This window comes from Aulonocara sp. 'chitande type north' Nkhata Bay, linkage group LG2 (genome assembly GCF_057382095.1).
Source record: "Aulonocara sp. 'chitande type north' Nkhata Bay isolate Kocher_YH1m ecotype deep benthic linkage group LG2, A_spYH_male_GT1.1, whole genome shotgun sequence".
NCBI classification, from domain to species: domain Eukaryota; kingdom Metazoa; phylum Chordata; class Actinopteri; order Cichliformes; family Cichlidae; genus Aulonocara; species Aulonocara sp. 'chitande type north' Nkhata Bay.
Genome location: NC_141345.1, coordinates 23775222 through 23781841, shown reverse-complemented (window position 1 = coordinate 23781841; position 6620 = coordinate 23775222).

Here is a 6620-nt window from a genome sequence, read left to right as displayed (position 1 = left end):
TCTCGGATGTGACACTAGTAAACTCAAAACTAAAGTCGCCAGCCTGTTGCAGGGCTAACACAGAAAACAACCGGAAGGTTCTTATCTATATTAGATATTAGGACCTCGTGTTCCCTTGCAACCACTTATTTATGGGGTAAAATGACCTATTTGTAGGAGCTGTGCACCTAAGCCCTTATAAAAGAATCATATCATGCTAAACTTTCATCATGCCTGATTGAAGCTGACATCCATCCTCTGACATCATCACACTCCCTAGCAACTGTAGCAGCCCAACATATGAGTAAAATCTTTGACTAACCAATAGAGCAGCATGCATATGTACTCATATAGTAAGTGCACACAATTTTCCATTTTATAGTTGAAGGAAATGCCCATTTTGATTCATGATATAATGGAAATCTACCAGTTAACCTAACCCCACGAGCTGTATGTCTGTAGATTGTGGGAGGAAGTTGGACTAACCAGAGAAGACTCATGCAGACACAAGGAGAACATGCAAACTCCAGATAGGACCCAGCCAGATGGTGGATTCAAACCTCTTGCTGTGAGGCAAGCTTTAAAAGGCATTTTTAAAAAGCTATTTGCAGCTGTTTCATAAATTTTCTATGTATTTACTGTTTTAAAAATACGGCAACAGCACAGGCTAACTTTTGCACAAACCATCTGCTCCTGCAGCAGGTCCTCATGATCGTTGTTGCTGTGCAGGTTTCTTTTATGACTGAATTTTATGGGCAAGGGAGGTGGATCTTTGTTCTTGGTTTAAGTCAAGTAAAATGCATGCTCTTCATATTCACTTCCTGGATAACCGTTAGAAAGCAGCAGAAAGATTCTTGTTCTCTACTTTTTTTCTATCACCGAGCTACAGCACAGAAGATGTCTTGCAGAAGAGATACCCATGTACCGAGCGCAAGTTATCACTGAATTTTCATTTTTGGTCAATAGAAAGTGAAAGACAAATAAAGAGGTCAGGCGGAAAAGATGAGGTGGTGCTTAACAAATTGTTTTATTTATTTATTTTTCAAAATGTATCTTACTCTGAAAAATAAAAAGCAAATACTGAGTCGATGAGCGAATATTTCAACTGTCTACTATTTTAATACAGCTAAAAATATGATATCTGGACAAAAACCATACATGTATAGTTCAGGAGCAGTGTTTTGGACAGTGTTTTCTAGTATCAATGTCCAGGAAATTGCCATGTATAGCCCTGATAAGCTTTCAACAGTTGGTTAAAAATAAACACGCACCTCGCAGAAACACTGATTCTAGAAGATATGCACAGACAACTAGCAGTCTGTGGCGACAAACAGTAATAACAAAACTGCATTTCTCTAAACAGAAATGTGCTAGAGGTCAGACAAAATAGATTATATATGGATTATACACACCACACTGACTTCACAGCAGAAGGCTGGTGGTGAGCTGCAGCATCAAAGGTGCACTTTTTGTGTTCCTTCTGAGTTAAATTTTCTTCAAAGTTTAAAGTCTGATCATTTTTGAGCAAAAAAAGAAAAAAAAAACCACTGCAGGATTTAAACCATGGTGGAGGCAACATGCATGTCAGTTCTTGCAACAACAGCTAGAGCAACCACAAAAGAGATGAAAATAGAGATAGAAAAACAAGAACTTCTGAACTTTATTCAAAGAAAAATAATGTGAGGGACTTCACTTAATGACACAAGGCTAATGAAGTAACCATATGACTGTCAAATGATGTCAGCAAACAGAAAAAGTGTATTTACTTTTTAGTCATAGTAGTTTTTATAGACTGCTGATTGATTTTGAGTCAGAACACACAGTTGTGTAAAATGCTCCAACAGTATCTACTTTTTATTTATTTACTTATCTACTTATTTACTTACCATCCATCCATCCATCCATCTTCTTCCACTTTATCCTGTTCAAATTGTATAGAATCACAATGTATTTCTTCGTGTTGGTGTAGCAGTTGTTTAGTCATTTTTACCACACAAAGCATTGCACTATTGTCAATATGACACAAATGCTGAGGATATGATGTAATCAGAAATTTCTGCTCTGGGATTTACATCAGTGTCAGTGAATTTCATATAGGGTAGACTAAAATAAACTGAATGTAAGAATTCTCCACTGATGACACAGGATAGACTGTGCATGATAGCAATTTTGTTTTAGGGCTAAAGGAAATTTCCACTGTTGACATAGGATAGACTGTCAATTAGGTAATTTTCCATTTTAGGACTGAGCAAAGTGTCAGTTTATGATAGTTAGATCATAGTTTAGATGATACCACACAAAATCTATATTTGTTTGTCTGTAAAAAATACCTACACAATCAGTAATCCATCCATTTTTTCTTCTTATCTAGTTCAGGCTCTTGGGGAAACTGAAGTGTATCCCAGCTGTCAAAAGGTAAGAGGTGGGGTATACCCTAGAAAGTTCACCAGTGTGTTGCAGAGCTCACATAGAAAGACAACCTCCACAATCTGATTTTGAGCAACAAAGATGGGAACACAGATATTAAGACCGGAAGTGTTTTTTTTTTAAATCTATATCAGAGACTAGGTTCTCATGTTCCCTAGCTGTGCACCTAACACCTTATACAAGCATCGTATCATGTTAGCAATTTTCACCCAAAAACTTTCATTACGCCTGATTGAAGCTGACATCTATGATAATGCTGCTCATTCTCTGACATCATCACATTTCCTAGCAAATGTAGTAACCCCAATATATGAGTAAAATCTCTGACTAAACAATAACATGGACATGTATGCATACACTAAATAAATCGAATTTTATATTTTATAATTGAAGGAAATGTCAAATTTGACCCAGGATGTAGTGGAAATCTACAGCACAAATTATATAAATATACATATGTATATATAATTTCTTTATTTATCATTTATAATTTATCCACATTACAAAAATACAGAACAAGAGTTCATAGGATAATGCAAGAGTCTAATCAGAATTGCATATTTTGAAGAAGAAACAAATATATTCTACATATGGACATGAAAAGGCTACTCTCCAAAGTGTTAAGAGTCCTCAAGGCCAAAATATAACAACACCATTTCTCCCAACTATTTTCCCTCATTTTTGGAGCCAAATAAGTATGTTGCCTGTTCCAGCATATGTATTTAGTTGACACTATTAATAAACAATTTGGCACTAGGGCAATTTAGGTTAAATAAAAATTAAATTTAAAAAAAGTCCAACCAAGGACTGGGTTTGCAAATTAGCCCTTGGCAAGAAAAATTTTGTACGTAACATTGCTTAACTAACTGAATACCAACATATCATATAGCATGTTTCTTAAAGACTAGCCATAGATTTTGTAAGGCCATAAACCCATGGACAAATACCAGTGTATTTACTTCTGAAAATTCAAAGGTGAAGTAAAAGGCCCAACTAATGAGCTAACCATTCCAGACTAGTTTCAGCCCCAGTCTTCAGGCAGATACACTGATTCCACTGGCATAAAGGGCAACCATAAAATGGTATCTCTCTGGTAAATAGGGAAATACTTCCCAAACATTATCTTTGGCTATGTTCTTTGCCACATTAAATTGAAAAACAGCTTGGTTTGCCTACCTAAGTCTACCAAAGGGACATTTATGCGGCTCTACTTATCCTAAAAGAATTTAATATGTTTGCAAACCAAACAAAAAATAGCGCTACTATTACTATCCTAACAATGTAATAACCAAGCAAAAATTAGACACTATCTTGTGTCCCAAAAAACTTGGGTTAGGGTTAGGGAAATTTAAAGCCTTGATTTTACTGCTGACACAGACATGGCCATTTTCTAATAAAAAAAAAATACTAACATATACAACAAATGTAAAATTAAAAATGTAACAAATACAAACACCACACAGGGTTAATGCCTAGTGGCATGTAAGATAGATCCGTGAGCAGTTTATCTGGACCTGCTTTTATAGCCTGGAAGGCCTATCTCAGTACCCACTCCTGACAACTTATTACCCTCCAAAACAGTGAGGACATTACTGCACAAAGGGAAATTTATGCACTATTTGCCCAAATATATGTATACAATGTAGCCAGTTTCTTCCATATTATAGATGAAGTGTAAGCTGATACTGGGCACAATGTTCCCTCTAAACTGCGCGCGTGCGCAATTGCGCACTGCTGGCACGGACTCTCCGCACAGAAAATCTGCGTTGCGCACAAAAAAAAAAATCTAACCTGAATTGAAATTAAAATTAAAACTTTAACAATTCTGTTTTGCAGTGTTAGTCAGTAAGTGAATGGCTGCTCCCGTATGGGATTAGAACGATGCCACCTTATCCCATAGTCCAGCCAATGATGCGATTCACATTCGTATTGACAGGCTATGACAGCGTCCTTATGTGCCGACACCGGTGTTTAAGCTAGCAAAGCGGCTGATGTGGAGTGAATCTACGTTAATGACAACGTGTACAACCATTGGAGATGTGAGCAGGACAGACGGAACAATTGACGGAAAAAGTGTGGACTTTACAGGGAGTGCAGAATTATTAGGCAAGTTGTATTTTTGAGGAATAATTTTATTATTGAACAACAACCATGTTCTCAATGAACCCAAAAAACTCATTAATATCAAAGCGGAATGTTTTTGAAAGTAGTTTTTAGTTTGATTTTAGTTTTAGCTATTTTAGGGGGATATCTGTGTGTGCAGGTGACTATTACTGTGCATAATTATTAGGCAACTTAACAAAAAACAAATATATACCCATTTCAATTATTTATTTTTACCAGTGAAACCAATATAACATCTCCACATTCACAAATATACATTTCTGACATTCAAAAACAAAACAAAAACAAATCAGCGACCAATATAGCCACCTTTCTTTGCAAGGACACTCAAAAGCCTGCCATCCATGGATTCTGTCAGTGTTTTGATCTGTTCACCATCAACATTGCGTGCAGCAGCAACCACAGTCTCCCAGACACTGTTCAGAGAGGTGTACTGTTTTCCCTCCTTGTAAATCTCACATTTGATGATTGACCTCAGGTTCTCAATGGGGTTCAGATCAGGTGAACAAGGTGGCCATGTCATTAGTTTTTCTTCTTTTATACCCTTTCTTGCCAGCCACGCTGTGGAGTACTTGGACACGTGTGATGGAGCATTGTCCTGCATGAAAATCATGTTTTTCTTGAAGGATGCAGACTTCTTCCTGTACCACTGCTTGAAGAAGGTGTCTTCCAGGAACTGGCAGTAGGACTGGGAGTTGAGCTTGACTCCATCCTCAACCCGAAAAGGCCCCACAAGCTCATCTTTGATGATACCAGCCCAAACCAGTACTCCACCTCCACCTTGCTGGCGTCTGAGTCGGACTGGAGCTCTCTGCCCTTTACCAATCCAGCCACGGGCCCATCCATCTGGCCCATCAAGACTCACTCTCATTTCATCAGTCCATAAAACCTTAGAAAAATCAGTCTTGAGATATTTCTTGGCCCAGTCTTGACGTTTCAGCTTGTGTGTCTTGTTCAGTGGTGGTCATCTTTCAGCCTTTCTTAGCTTGGCCATGTCTCTGAGTATTGCACACCTTGTGCTTTTGGGCACTCCAGTGATGTTGCAGCTCTGAAATATGGCCAAACTGGTGGCAAGTGGCATCTTGGCAGCTGCACGCTTGACTTTTCTCAGTTCATGGGCAGTTATTTTGCGCCTTGGTTTTTCCACACGCTTCTTGCGACCCTGTTGACTATTTTTGAATGAAACGCTTGATTGTTCGATGATCACGCTTCAGAAGCTTTGCAATTTTGAGACTGCTGCATCCCTCTGCAAGATATCTCACTATTTTTGACTTTTCTGAGCCTGTCAAGTCCTTCTTTTGACCTATTTTGCCAAAGGAAAGGACGTTGCCTAATAATTATGCACACATGATATAGGGTGTTGATGTCATTAGACCACACCCCTTCTCATTACAGAGATGCACATCACCTATTATGCTTAATTGTTAGTAGGCTTTCGAGCCTATACAGCTTGGAGTAAGACAACATGCATGAAGCGGATGATGTGGACAAAATACTCATTTGCCTAATAATTCTGCACTCCCTGTATACCAGTTTTTAAATTGTGTTGATAGGCCACGTAAAACCAGAGTTATGATAAAAAAAATATATGCAATGTTTGGTTTTCTTCCTGAATATTATCATTGTTTATATTTACTGTGGAAGAAAAACGGCGTATGAGGAAAACGCTCCAATCAAAAAATGATATGGCAACAAGGCATTTAGTTGTTTAGGAAGAGGGAAGTTTTAGGAGTGATGGTGGTGTTTTGAAATGTGAGAGATTTGCGACGTTTAGCGCAAATCTTGTGTAGTTAGTGTGTAGTGTAGTCAGTAGTTTTGTTGTGTGTGTCAGAACAATGAGGCGACTGCTGAATGTTACGGGTGTTACAGGAGTGATACATCTCCTGTTGTCAGGCCTGCAGGTATCAGGCTGTTGTTCTCCTTTATCTCATAGTGGACAGAAATTATTTTTTGGAGTGGCACAAATAATTTGTGTGGCATCAAATTTGATGCAGAACAGATGATTGTTCTGTAAATAGTTTGAAATGTTTATTTAAAAAACTGCCTTGGATGCTTTTTAGGTAAACAGCTGCAAAAAACTTTTTACTTTT